Source organism: Pan troglodytes, chromosome 1, assembly GCF_028858775.2.
Source record: "Pan troglodytes isolate AG18354 chromosome 1, NHGRI_mPanTro3-v2.0_pri, whole genome shotgun sequence".
NCBI classification, from domain to species: domain Eukaryota; kingdom Metazoa; phylum Chordata; class Mammalia; order Primates; family Hominidae; genus Pan; species Pan troglodytes.
Genome location: NC_072398.2, coordinates 87,678,917 through 87,692,821, shown reverse-complemented (window position 1 = coordinate 87,692,821; position 13,905 = coordinate 87,678,917). Strand labels below are relative to the sequence as shown.

The 13,905-nt window shown below is 63.5% G+C and overlaps 8 non-coding genes across 8 annotated transcripts; 4 read left to right on the top strand and 4 right to left on the bottom strand.

Moving 5' to 3' along the window:
* Positions 1–572: 572 nt before the first annotated feature.
* On the bottom strand, positions 573–644 carry TRNAD-GUC (transfer RNA aspartic acid (anticodon GUC)). Its single transcript has one exon. It is a non-coding gene; the product is annotated as a tRNA-Asp (tRNA).
* A 638-nt stretch (positions 645–1,282) lies between these two features.
* TRNAL-CAG (transfer RNA leucine (anticodon CAG)) lies at positions 1,283–1,365 on the top strand. The gene has a single exon. It is a non-coding gene; the product is annotated as a tRNA-Leu (tRNA).
* Positions 1,366–3,014: 1,649 nt separating this feature from the next.
* Positions 3,015–3,085, top strand: TRNAG-GCC (transfer RNA glycine (anticodon GCC)). Its single transcript has one exon. It is a non-coding gene; the product is annotated as a tRNA-Gly (tRNA).
* A 3,910-nt stretch (positions 3,086–6,995) lies between these two features.
* Positions 6,996–7,067, bottom strand: TRNAE-CUC (transfer RNA glutamic acid (anticodon CUC)). Its single transcript has one exon. It is a non-coding gene; the product is annotated as a tRNA-Glu (tRNA).
* A 286-nt stretch (positions 7,068–7,353) lies between these two features.
* TRNAG-UCC (transfer RNA glycine (anticodon UCC)) lies at positions 7,354–7,425 on the bottom strand. Its single transcript has one exon. It is a non-coding gene; the product is annotated as a tRNA-Gly (tRNA).
* A 608-nt stretch (positions 7,426–8,033) lies between these two features.
* On the bottom strand, positions 8,034–8,105 carry TRNAD-GUC (transfer RNA aspartic acid (anticodon GUC)). Its single transcript has one exon. It is a non-coding gene; the product is annotated as a tRNA-Asp (tRNA).
* A 638-nt stretch (positions 8,106–8,743) lies between these two features.
* Positions 8,744–8,826, top strand: TRNAL-CAG (transfer RNA leucine (anticodon CAG)). Its single transcript has one exon. It is a non-coding gene; the product is annotated as a tRNA-Leu (tRNA).
* A 1,649-nt stretch (positions 8,827–10,475) lies between these two features.
* Positions 10,476–10,546, top strand: TRNAG-GCC (transfer RNA glycine (anticodon GCC)). Its single transcript has one exon. It is a non-coding gene; the product is annotated as a tRNA-Gly (tRNA).
* Positions 10,547–13,905: the final 3,359 nt, after the last annotated feature.

Genomic DNA, 13,905 nt, shown 5'->3' with positions numbered 1-13,905 from the left:
GCTCCCACCAGCGCGCCGCCGACGCCCGGGGCAGCCCGGCCCCGACGCCCGGTCCGTCCGCCCGCCCGCAGCTCCGCGCTGCCGCGGCCCCGCCAAAGGCCACCCCGCGCCCCACCGGTGCAAGGCCAGCGCGGCTGCCCCGTTCCGCCCGCCTGCCTCTGGGGGCGCTCTCGCTCCCTCGCCGCCCCGGGCCGCCAGAGCCCTTCCCCACCAGGTGCCCGGCGGGGACACGGCCGGCGCCGACGGGGTCCCCACTCCTCCTCCTCCCACCGGGCGCCGGGCCCTGTGCCTCGCAGAAAGCCTCTTCCGGCACCCACTTTGGGCCGGCAGCTCTCTGGGCGCCGTGGGGGCCAGAGGAGGCCGCCCGGCTGCGGCGACCAAGCCGCGGGCGAGAAGAAAAGGTAGGAGGCCAAGGGGACCCAGGAGGCCCAGGGGGCCCAGAGGGCCCAGGGGGCCAAGGGGCCAGGCAGGCCAGGCCCGAGATGGCGCCCTGAGACTAGCTGGAGGGCGGAGGAAGGAGAAGGAGGGCCCTCAGGCTGGGTCCGAGGCGGCGGCCCAAAAAGCACGGCTGCCTCCCCGTCGGGGAATCGAACCCCGGTCTCCCGCGTGACAGGCGGGGATACTCACCACTATACTAACGAGGACGACGGCGACGGTCGCCGGGACGCCAGACCCCACTCCGACCGCGGACGCCTAGCCCTGCCTTGATCCCCTCCCCCGACGGCAGGGGCCGGGCGCGTGCTCGCCTTCCACCCGCCACCCGCCACCCGCCACCCGCCACACGCCACCCGTCACCTGCCACCCGCCCCCCGCCACCGTTGGCACGACCTACCCCGACACCCAACAAAGCACCCTGCGATCCCGCTGGGACCCGGAGCCGGAGCCGGACCCCGACAGGTACCGGAGCGGCGTGGAACCTCCCCGTGCGCCCTGCCTGCTGTCTCCAAGGCGGGGATCGCGCCGGGGCAGGAAGAGGCCGGGCGAAACAGTCGGGCCGCTGCTCCTAGGACGCGGTGGGCGCACGCCCTGCGGGGTTCGGCGAGCGGAGGCGCGGGGGCTGGGGCGTGCGGCGGCGGCGGCGGCCGGCCGGACGCGGACCCCTTGGGTCCGGGGTGGGGACGCGGGGGCGTCCACGCCAACGCCAGCCGGCTCCGTTCACTTGGCGCCCGCTCCGCCCGCGCGGTCCGTCGGTTGCGCACCGAGCCCAGACAGGCGCCGGCCAAGGGCGCAGGCGTTCGCGCCGGGTCCCAGCCATGCCAGCGGCGACGCGCCCCGGCGCGCCGTCAGGATGGCCGAGCGGTCTAAGGCGCTGCGTTCAGGTCGCAGTCTCCCCTGGAGGCGTGGGTTCGAATCCCACTCCTGACAAGCCGACCTTTTGGCCCGCCCGCCGGAGGGCAACGCCCATGGCAACCCTGGAGCACCTTTGGCCGCTTCCTGCCTTGAGCCCTTGCCCGCTCTGCAGACTCCAGCCCCCTTGAAGCAAGCCTCCAAAACGCCGCCGCTTCTCAGGCACGTCCGTTCTTCCTGCCCACCCGCCGGCTGTCGCAGAAACAGCCCAGGACCATGCGCCAGCGCCCGCGACCCTCTACCAATTGCCCTTCGGACAGACGCCCTCCCCACCACCTCACACGCCCTCTTCCCTGGCCCCACACACAGCGAGCGACCGCGACCACCTTCCACGCTCTTCCCTGCCTATCTCCTCCGCCCGCCTTCTCCTCACTCGCCCAAACAGACACAGCCCAGATTCTTCCCCTATTCCTCCTTTTCCCTCCTTCCTCCCACCGGCCTCCGCCCACCGCCCACCGCCTTGAATCGCCGCTGCGCTGCCCAGAGGCGTCCTGGCCTGCACAGCCCGCCCGGTTTCACCCTCCAACTTCTGACCGCTGAACAGCAGCGAGCGACTCGCTCGTGGAGCCGCACACACGTCTCCCACCAGAGAGGCACGCCATCCAACATCCTGTCCTTTCCTCCGACCCCTCGGACCCCGGCCGCGCATTCCATTCTCCCGACACCCTAGCCAGGTCGCCGATCCCACCTCGCTACCTGTGCTCCCTTCCCGCTAACACCTGCCTGCCGACCCACCTGCAGCCCGGACGCCTGCCGGCCAGAGGCAGCGGGAACCCTGCACACAGCCTGGCAGGCGAGTCCAAACCCGGAAAGACAGCCCACGAGGAATCACGAGCGGAAGCCCTAGATCCCCGTCACCCGCCCACAAACGCCTGGCCCCGCCGGGACCAGCTGTGCGCCACAGCGCATCCCCACGCGGGAAGCCGCGGCCTGGGCCGTCCCAGCCACACCCAGCGCGCCTTCTCCAGGGTCAGCCAGCTGCGGCTCTGCCGAAGCGCTCCTCCGCTCCTTTCTCGCGCTAAAGCCTCCCTACCAGCCCAGGGGGCCGGACCCCAAGTGCGAGCCGGTGGCGTGGGTCAGAGCGCAGGAGCGAGGCGCCCACGGACCTGGTCTGCGTTTCTGAGCCGCACGCCACGGCTGCGAGACCCGTTCCCCATCGCCGCCCCCGCTCGCTGACACACCACCCCCCCCCACCTGCAGGTGACACAACTGAGAAGGCCGGTCCGGCGGGGGGGGGGGAGGGGAGGGGGAAAAACATCCCCCAAAAGAAACAAACAAACAATCAAACAAAAACAAAACACAAAAACTTTGGGTCTGTGCCGGGGATCCGCGCTCAGCAAGGCCCGCCACAGCAAACCTGCCCACACGGGCATTCGGGCGCGGGCCACGGCTGGTCCTTCCCCTGGAGACCCCGGCGGGCAGTCTCTCGACCCTGGGCGGCAGAGAAAGCGCAAGATGGGACCAGTCGGCCTCTCTCCCTCGGCTCTCCCTCCGCGCCCCGCCTCAGGTCCCTCGACGTGACGAGAGCCTCCCCTTCTGCTCGCCCCATCGGGCCAGCCTCTCGTGGACGCTCCAATAGGACGGAAGCCCACGGCAGGCTGTGACCAGTGAGCGGCGGCTGGTGGCGAGTTCCGCTGTGCCAGCTTCCGTTGGCGCTTGCCATCGGTGCATGGGTGGTTCAGTGGTAGAATTCTCGCCTGCCACGCGGGAGGCCCGGGTTCGATTCCCGGCCCATGCAGCACGCCCTCCCATTTTGGTGCTGCAGCAGCACCAAGGCGTAGCTGCGCTCGCCTCTGCCGCCTCCTTACACTCGGGGCGCGCGAGCGAGTCCGGCACCGGCTGCGCTCCCACGCGCGACGGCCCTCTGCCCTTTCTTCCGTGCCTCTCTCGACTGACTTAGGGATGAGCCTACCCCCCCGCACCCACACAGCTTGGTGACAACAACCCCTCCAAACAAGAGAGCGCGCCAGACACCAGAACTTGGCAGCCTCCTGGTCCTGTTTCTCTTCATTGCCCTGCCACCGCCTCTGCCCGACGCATTTCACTTCACGGAACACCGCCAGGCACCACGGGCTTGCAGCCACTCGCCCCACCTCTTCTCTTCACAATTCACCGCCTCGACCTCTTTCTCTCTCTCTCTCTCTCTCTCTCTCTCTCTCTCTCTCTCTCTCTCTCTCCCCCTCGCTGGCTCCCCACATCCAGAAAATTATGCCATGGTTGCCCTTCCAGTAGGAAGGAAGTCGCGACTCCAGGGAGTAACTCATCACTTTCCCCTAGTTGGTCACACAGTCCTTAACGCGACCACACGAGTGTACGCGTGGCATGTGCACCGTCTATATTCACCGTGTTCCGGCTACTCCACACTCTCTCCCCTCATTCTGCCGGCACCACCACCGCCATGTGGCAACTCCCAACCTAACCCCAATCCACCACTTTAGTCGAGGAGGCTGCCTTGTTTCTCTCCCTCGGACCTCTTTTCATCTCAGCCCCAGACACCTGCCTGAGACGTGAATGTGCGTCCTGAAGACGGCTTATTTATGTCTCGGGTCCAGTTGCATTCGCTACCCTTTTGGGACGTGGGACGTGGCCTCCAGTCGCTCTGTCACGATGTCTCTCCCACCCTGGGCTGCTTGCCACCTCACCCCAGCCCCACTCCATACTCTGACCGCCCAGCCCAAGCAGCATCCCAGTCTCGCCGGCGCGGGTCCCCTTTGACCACACAGACTTCGTTCCTGCCCAGACCAACCGGCTGAAAATGTACTGTTCCCACCAGCCTTCAGGCTCAGCCCTCCCTCCCCCACCTTTGTCTCACCCCACCCGCCCTTTCACTCACACACACACACTGACACACACACACACACACACACTCACACACTCTCTCTCTCTCTCACTCTCTTTCTCTGTCTCTCACTCTCTCTCTGTCTCTGTGTCTCTATCTCTCTGTCTCTCTCTCTGTCTCTGTCTCTATCTCTCTGTCTCTCTCGCACAGCCAACTCTCCCTCTCGCCAGCCAACTCTCCCTCTCGCCGTCAATGCCCCTCTCTCAGACGACTCATGTCCCCCAGCCCTGGCCTCCTTCAGCCTCTTCAGACTCACGCCAGCTCCGCCACCAGCTGGGATCCCTCCGACCTATGGCATAGGCAGCCCGCGAGGTGCCCTAACGCCCCGGGCATCTGCACAACCTCCGTTTGACTGGACAGCCTCACTCCCAGACCTGGCCAGCCAGCCCTGTGCACCCCCTGGACACCCTGGACTCCTTCTTCCAGCTCCCAGCACGCGACATGCTTCTCTCCTTTCCTTGGTGTCAGCCCCTTGCCCCGGGCTAGGGTGGACGCCAGCCACGGGAACGGACACCTTCGTCCATCGCTGTCACCCACTGACATCCACCCACATCACGCTGGCAAGCAAGCCAGCCTCCCGTGGGGATGGCAAACATCTCTATCCCCGATAGGGTCTGGTCCCTGCAGGTGATCCGACTGTGCCAAGATCCCACGAATGACACGGGACAGGTTTGTGCAGTTGGTTGGACGTCTACTTTGCCCCTACAGAGGGGTTTTGGCAAGAAGTCGACTGACTTCTGCCATTGACCTGGGGAATCAGCCAAACGATAAGATCAATACGGGTTGAATAGAGGGTTGGAGAACTGGGCTCATCTGTGCTAAGGAGGGGATGGGCAAAAAGTCCCACAGCGAATCTTGGCGCTGGGGATAGGTACCATCTCCACATGTTCCTTGACATTTGGAGAGACGCTAGAGAGCATAGGTCAGGCAATGGGAAGCAAACTTCGGCTAGAAGTCTATCAGGAACCCCAACCCCGCACATGCGCTTTGGTCAGCCTGGCCGTTGGGTTTTCCCCACGAACTGCTGCATCTCCACGCTTCAATGCCCGTGGCCAGGTTGGTCTGACTAATGGGACCTCTCAAGATTCATTTTCACATCCAGAATAGGCGAGAATCTCAAACCTGTCGACGGTGAGCGGGAGCATGTGTACGCACATGCACGTGTGTGTTGCGGGAAGTCAGGGACCCCGAACGGAGGGAGCGGCTGGAGCTGCGGCAGAGGCACGTAAATTGTGAAGATTTCATTTCAATACGGACATTCATCAGTTCCCAAATAATGCTTTTATAATTTCTTACGCCTGTCTTTACTTTAATCTCTTAATCCTGTTATCTTCGTAAGCTGAGGATGTACGTCACCTCAGGACCGCTGTGACAATTGTGTTAACTCTACAAATTGATGGTAAAACATGTGTGTTTGAACAGCATGAAATCAGTGCACCTTGAAAAAGAATAGAATAACAGCGAGTTTTAGGGAACAGGGGAAGACAACGGTAAGGTCTGACTGCCTGTGAGGTCGGGCAGAAAGAGCCATATTTTTCTTCTTGCAGAGAGCCTATGAAGGACCTGCAGGTAGGGAAGATGTGGCTAAGACAACCTAAGTGTCCATCGGCCGGGAAATGGATTAACAAAAATGTGGCATATAGACACCATGGAATACTATTTGGCCACAGAAAAGAACGAAATCCTCTGGTCTGCAGCAACAGAGGCGGAGCTAAAGGTCACGATGGAACATCAAACGAGCCGGGCACAGAAAGACAGAGAGGGCGGGTTCTTACTCCAATCCTGGGAGCTCAAAATGTTCACCTTGTGGAGGTAGAGAGTAGAACGATAGACACCAGAGGCTGGAGAGGGTGTGTGGGTGACTGCGGTGAAGAGAGGTTGGTGAAATGGGTCCGAGCATGCGTTTGGATGGAGGGAATACGTTCCAATAACGTTCTACGGCGGAGCAGGGCGACTAGGGGTAACAACGACGTATTAGTGCTTGTTTCCGAAGAGCTCCTGGAAGACAGCACCTGAGATGCTCCCAACAGGTAGAGATGACAGATACCCACGGGATGGATGCCCTACATCCCCTCAGTTGACCATCGATCACTACGCGATGTACACGCGTTACCACGCGTCACAGGAATCCCATGGATATCACGTCCGCATGAAGAAAAACATAGTCATGCTGCCAGGGTGACCGTCGCAGCTCTGCCTCCCTAGCGCCATGGCCCGTGGTCTCGGCTCCTCAAGTTCCGCTGCCATTTCTACCAAAGCCGCTGACACCCGTGGAGCCCAATCACGGATCCCGCGCTCAGGGTCTGGCACGCCTTGGGAAAGCCAGTGCGCTTGCTGACATGAGTGGCTCTGGCGGGTGGCCCAACCATTAGGCGCAGATCCCCCGCAGCCGAGAGAGAAGTGGCCCGTCAGCCACTCGGCTTGGCTTGGCAGAAGCCGCTCCGCTCGAGAGTCCTGGCCCATTCCGCGGCCAGCCGAGAGTTCGAGGGTGGCGGCGGTGGTGGTGGTGGCGGGTCACCTGGCGGCCATGGGAGGAGAAAGCCTGACCTGGCCAGCGGGCTTTGCCGCTGAGAAAGAGTGGGAGCGAGGCGAGCACCTGACAAGGAAGGGCTGTGAAGCTGATGTTGCGAAGGTGGCGCCAGCGAGGCCAAAAGGAGGGATGGGTGAAGGTAGGCGGGGAGCGTTGGGGCGCACGTGGAAGCCGCGGGAGGTTGTGGCTGGGGCGCGGGAGAAGCGAGCGAGCCTGTTGGTCAAAAGGGGAGGTGTGAAGGGGCCTGGCAGTTGGCAGGCAGAGCCAAAGAAGGAAGGCTTCCCTGACCGGGAATCGAACCCGGGCCGCGGCGGTGAGAGCGCCGAATCCTAACCACTAGACCACCAGGGAGAGACGGCTTCCGGGCCCGGCTTGCGCCTCCTGGCCCCAGCGCCTCTGGCCCCAGCACTGGGCGTTACCTTGGCGCCTGTCCCCTGCTTCCGTTTAAAACAAACACCCGCAACCAGCCCCCGCGACGCCGGCGCCAACCGGCCTGCCCTCACGAGCAGCTCTGGCCCTGTTCGCAGCACACCCTCCAAACACCGCGCGCCTCCTTCCCGGGCGCACAGGCACGCAGCCACAGGCCAAGCTGCGACGCGAGCTCCGCGACGGGGACCTCCGCAAAAGGTCCGCCCGCTGCGTTGGCCGGGAATCGAACCCGGGTCAACTGCTTGGAAGGCAGCTATGCTCACCACTATACCACCAACGCCACACGGCGCGGGCAGCCCCGCCACGCCGGCCCGGGGCTCCCACCAGCGCGCCGCCGACGCCCGGGGCAGCCCGGCCCCGACGCCCGGTCCGTCCGCCCGCCCGCAGCTCCGCGCTGCCGCGGCCCCGCCAAAGGCCACCCCGCGCCCCACCGGTGCAAGGCCAGCGCGGCTGCCCCGTTCCGCCCGCCTGCCTCTGGGGGCGCTCTCGCTCCCTCGCCGCCCCGGGCCGCCAGAGCCCTTCCCCACCAGGTGCCCGGCGGGGACACGGCCGGCGCCGACGGGGTCCCCACTCCTCCTCCTCCCACCGGGCGCCGGGCCCTGTGCCTCGCAGAAAGCCTCTTCCGGCACCCACTTTGGGCCGGCAGCTCTCTGGGCGCCGTGGGGGCCAGAGGAGGCCGCCCGGCTGCGGCGACCAAGCCGCGGGCGAGAAGAAAAGGTAGGAGGCCAAGGGGACCCAGGAGGCCCAGGGGGCCCAGAGGGCCCAGGGGGCCAAGGGGCCAGGCAGGCCAGGCCCGAGATGGCGCCCTGAGACTAGCTGGAGGGCGGAGGAAGGAGAAGGAGGGCCCTCAGGCTGGGTCCGAGGCGGCGGCCCAAAAAGCACGGCTGCCTCCCCGTCGGGGAATCGAACCCCGGTCTCCCGCGTGACAGGCGGGGATACTCACCACTATACTAACGAGGACGACGGCGACGGTCGCCGGGACGCCAGACCCCACTCCGACCGCGGACGCCTAGCCCTGCCTTGATCCCCTCCCCCGACGGCAGGGGCCGGGCGCGTGCTCGCCTTCCACCCGCCACCCGCCACCCGCCACCCGCCACACGCCACCCGTCACCTGCCACCCGCCCCCCGCCACCGTTGGCACGACCTACCCCGACACCCAACAAAGCACCCTGCGATCCCGCTGGGACCCGGAGCCGGAGCCGGACCCCGACAGGTACCGGAGCGGCGTGGAACCTCCCCGTGCGCCCTGCCTGCTGTCTCCAAGGCGGGGATCGCGCCGGGGCAGGAAGAGGCCGGGCGAAACAGTCGGGCCGCTGCTCCTAGGACGCGGTGGGCGCACGCCCTGCGGGGTTCGGCGAGCGGAGGCGCGGGGGCTGGGGCGTGCGGCGGCGGCGGCGGCCGGCCGGACGCGGACCCCTTGGGTCCGGGGTGGGGACGCGGGGGCGTCCACGCCAACGCCAGCCGGCTCCGTTCACTTGGCGCCCGCTCCGCCCGCGCGGTCCGTCGGTTGCGCACCGAGCCCAGACAGGCGCCGGCCAAGGGCGCAGGCGTTCGCGCCGGGTCCCAGCCATGCCAGCGGCGACGCGCCCCGGCGCGCCGTCAGGATGGCCGAGCGGTCTAAGGCGCTGCGTTCAGGTCGCAGTCTCCCCTGGAGGCGTGGGTTCGAATCCCACTCCTGACAAGCCGACCTTTTGGCCCGCCCGCCGGAGGGCAACGCCCATGGCAACCCTGGAGCACCTTTGGCCGCTTCCTGCCTTGAGCCCTTGCCCGCTCTGCAGACTCCAGCCCCCTTGAAGCAAGCCTCCAAAACGCCGCCGCTTCTCAGGCACGTCCGTTCTTCCTGCCCACCCGCCGGCTGTCGCAGAAACAGCCCAGGACCATGCGCCAGCGCCCGCGACCCTCTACCAATTGCCCTTCGGACAGACGCCCTCCCCACCACCTCACACGCCCTCTTCCCTGGCCCCACACACAGCGAGCGACCGCGACCACCTTCCACGCTCTTCCCTGCCTATCTCCTCCGCCCGCCTTCTCCTCACTCGCCCAAACAGACACAGCCCAGATTCTTCCCCTATTCCTCCTTTTCCCTCCTTCCTCCCACCGGCCTCCGCCCACCGCCCACCGCCTTGAATCGCCGCTGCGCTGCCCAGAGGCGTCCTGGCCTGCACAGCCCGCCCGGTTTCACCCTCCAACTTCTGACCGCTGAACAGCAGCGAGCGACTCGCTCGTGGAGCCGCACACACGTCTCCCACCAGAGAGGCACGCCATCCAACATCCTGTCCTTTCCTCCGACCCCTCGGACCCCGGCCGCGCATTCCATTCTCCCGACACCCTAGCCAGGTCGCCGATCCCACCTCGCTACCTGTGCTCCCTTCCCGCTAACACCTGCCTGCCGACCCACCTGCAGCCCGGACGCCTGCCGGCCAGAGGCAGCGGGAACCCTGCACACAGCCTGGCAGGCGAGTCCAAACCCGGAAAGACAGCCCACGAGGAATCACGAGCGGAAGCCCTAGATCCCCGTCACCCGCCCACAAACGCCTGGCCCCGCCGGGACCAGCTGTGCGCCACAGCGCATCCCCACGCGGGAAGCCGCGGCCTGGGCCGTCCCAGCCACACCCAGCGCGCCTTCTCCAGGGTCAGCCAGCTGCGGCTCTGCCGAAGCGCTCCTCCGCTCCTTTCTCGCGCTAAAGCCTCCCTACCAGCCCAGGGGGCCGGACCCCAAGTGCGAGCCGGTGGCGTGGGTCAGAGCGCAGGAGCGAGGCGCCCACGGACCTGGTCTGCGTTTCTGAGCCGCACGCCACGGCTGCGAGACCCGTTCCCCATCGCCGCCCCCGCTCGCTGACACACCACCCCCCCCCACCTGCAGGTGACACAACTGAGAAGGCCGGTCCGGCGGGGGGGGGGGAGGGGAGGGGGAAAAACATCCCCCAAAAGAAACAAACAAACAATCAAACAAAAACAAAACACAAAAACTTTGGGTCTGTGCCGGGGATCCGCGCTCAGCAAGGCCCGCCACAGCAAACCTGCCCACACGGGCATTCGGGCGCGGGCCACGGCTGGTCCTTCCCCTGGAGACCCCGGCGGGCAGTCTCTCGACCCTGGGCGGCAGAGAAAGCGCAAGATGGGACCAGTCGGCCTCTCTCCCTCGGCTCTCCCTCCGCGCCCCGCCTCAGGTCCCTCGACGTGACGAGAGCCTCCCCTTCTGCTCGCCCCATCGGGCCAGCCTCTCGTGGACGCTCCAATAGGACGGAAGCCCACGGCAGGCTGTGACCAGTGAGCGGCGGCTGGTGGCGAGTTCCGCTGTGCCAGCTTCCGTTGGCGCTTGCCATCGGTGCATGGGTGGTTCAGTGGTAGAATTCTCGCCTGCCACGCGGGAGGCCCGGGTTCGATTCCCGGCCCATGCAGCACGCCCTCCCATTTTGGTGCTGCAGCAGCACCAAGGCGTAGCTGCGCTCGCCTCTGCCGCCTCCTTACACTCGGGGCGCGCGAGCGAGTCCGGCACCGGCTGCGCTCCCACGCGCGACGGCCCTCTGCCCTTTCTTCCGTGCCTCTCTCGACTGACTTAGGGATGAGCCTACCCCCCCGCACCCACACAGCTTGGTGACAACAACCCCTCCAAACACGAGAGCGTGCCAGACACCAGAACTTGGCAGCCTCCTGGTCCTGTTTCTCTTCATTGCCCTGCCACCGCCTCTGCCCGACGCATTTCACTTCACGGAACACCGCCAGGCACCACGGGCTTGCAGCCACTCGCCCCACCTCTTCTCTTCACAATTCACCGCCTCGACCTCTTTCTCTCTCTCTCTCTCTCTCTCTCTCTCTCTCTCTCCCCCTCGCTGGCTCCCCACATCCAGAAAATGATGCCATGGTTGCCCTTCCAGTAGGAAGGAAGTCGCGACTCCAGGGAGTAACTCATCACTTTCCCCTAGTTGGTCACACAGTCCTTAACGCGACCACACGAGTGTACGCGTGGCATGTGCACCGTCTATATTCACCGTGTTCCGGCTACTCCACACTCTCTCCCCTCATTCTGCCGGCACCACCACCGCCATGTGGCAACTCCCAACCTAACCCCAATCCACCACTTTAGTCGAGGAGGCTGCCTTGTTTCTCTCCCTCGGACCTCTTTTCATCTCAGCCCCAGACACCTGCCTGAGACGTGAATGTGCGTCCTGAAGACGGCTTATTTATGTCTCGGGTCCAGTTGCATTCGCTACCCTTTTGGGACGTGGGACGTGGCCTCCAGTCGCTCTGTCACGATGTCTCTCCCACCCTGGGCTGCTTGCCACCTCACCCCAGCCCCACTCCATACTCTGACCGCCCAGCCCAAGCAGCATCCCAGTCTCGCCGGCGCGGGTCCCCTTTGACCACACAGACTTCGTTCCTGCCCAGACCAACCGGCTGAAAATGTACTGTTCCCACCAGCCTTCAGGCTCAGCCCTCCCTCCCCCACCTTTGTCTCACCCCACCCGCCCTTTCACTCACACACACACACTGACACACACACACACACACACACTCACACACTCTCTCTCTCTCTCACTCTCTTTCTCTGTCTCTCACTCTCTCTCTGTCTCTGTGTCTCTATCTCTCTGTCTCTCTCTCTGTCTCTGTCTCTATGTCTCTATCTCTCTGTCTCTCTCGCACAGCCAACTCTCCCTCTCGCCAGCCAACTCTCCCTCTCGCCGTCAATGCCCCTCTCTCAGACGACTCATGTCCCCCAGCCCTGGCCTCCTTCAGCCTCTTCAGACTCACGCCAGCTCCGCCACCAGCTGGGATCCCTCCGACCTATGGCATAGGCAGCCCGCGAGGTGCCCTAACGCCCCGGGCATCTGCACAACCTCCGTTTGACTGGACAGCCTCACTCCCAGACCTGGCCAGCCAGCCCTGTGCACCCCCTGGACACCCTGGACTCCTTCTTCCAGCTCCCAGCACGCGACATGCTTCTCTCCTTTCCTTGGTGTCAGCCCCTTGCCCCGGGCTAGGGTGGACGCCAGCCACGGGAACGGACACCTTCGTCCATCGCTGTCACCCACTGACATCCACCCACATCACGCTGGCAAGCAAGCCAGCCTCCCGTGGGGATGGCAAACATCTCTATCCCCGATAGGGTCTGGTCCCTGCAGGTGATCCGACTGTGCCAAGATCCCACGAATGACACGGGACAGGTTTGTGCAGTTGGTTGGACGTCTACTTTGCCCCTACAGAGGGGTTTTGGCAAGAAGTCGACTGACTTCTGCCATTGACCTGGGGAATCAGCCAAACGATAAGATCAATACGGGTTGAATAGAGGGTTGGAGAACTGGGCTCATCTGTGCTAAGGAGGGGATGGGCAAAAAGTCCCACAGCGAATCTTGGCGCTGGGGATAGGTACCATCTCCACATGTTCCTTGACATTTGGAGAGACGCTAGAGAGCGTAGGTCAGGCAATGGGAAGCAAACTTCGGCTAGAAGTCTATCAGGAACCCCAACCCCGCACATGCGCTTTGGTCAGCCTGGCCGTTGGGTTTTCCCCACGAACTGCTGCATCTCCACGCTTCAATGCCCGTGGCCAGGTTGGTCTGACTAATGGGACCTCTCAAGATTCATTTTCACATCCAGAATAGGCGAGAATCTCAAACCTGTCGACGGTGAGCGGGAGCATGTGTACGCACATGCACGTGTGTGTTGCGGGAAGTCAGGGACCCCGAACGGAGGGAGCGGCTGGAGCTGCGGCAGAGGCACGTAAATTGTGAAGATTTCATTTCAATACGGACATTCATCAGTTCCCAAATAATGCTTTTATAATTTCTTACGCCTGTCTTTACTTTAATCTCTTAATCCTGTTATCTTCGTAAGCTGAGGATGTACGTCACCTCAGGACCGCTGTGACAATTGTGTTAACTCTACAAATTGATGGTAAAACATGTGTGTTTGAACAGCATGAAATCAGTGCACCTTGAAAAAGAATAGAATAACAGCGAGTTTTAGGGAACAGGGGAAGACAACGGTAAGGTCTGACTGCCTGTGAGGTCGGGCAGAAAGAGCCATATTTTTCTTCTTGCAGAGAGCCTATGAAGGACCTGCAGGTAGGGAAGATGTGGCTAAGACAACCTAAGTGTCCATCGGCCGGGAAATGGATTAACAAAAATGTGGCATATAGACACCATGGAATACTATTTGGCCACAGAAAAGAACGAAATCCTCTGGTCTGCAGCAACAGAGGCGGAGCTAAAGGTCACGATGGAACATCAAACGAGCCGGGCACAGAAAGACAGAGAGGGCGGGTTCTTACTCCAATCCTGGGAGCTCAAAATGTTCACCTTGTGGAGGTAGAGAGTAGAACGATAGACACCAGAGGCTGGAGAGGGTGTGTGGGTGACTGCGGTGAAGAGAGGTTGGTGAAATGGGTCCGAGCATGCGTTTGGATGGAGGGAATACGTTCCAATAACGTTCTACGGCGGAGCAGGGCGACTAGGGGTAACAACGACGTATTAGTGCTTGTTTCCGAAGAGCTCCTGGAAGACAGCACCTGAGATGCTCCCAACAGGTAGAGATGACAGATACCCACGGGATGGATGCCCTACATCCCCTCAGTTGACCATCGATCACTACGCGATGTACACGCGTTACCACGCGTCACAGGAATCCCATGGATATCACGTCCGCATGAAGAAAAACATAGTCATGCTGCCAGGGTGACCGTCGCAGCTCTGCCTCCCTAGCGCCATGGCCCGTGGTCTCGGCTCCTCAAGTTCCGCTGCCATTTCTACCAAAGCCGCTG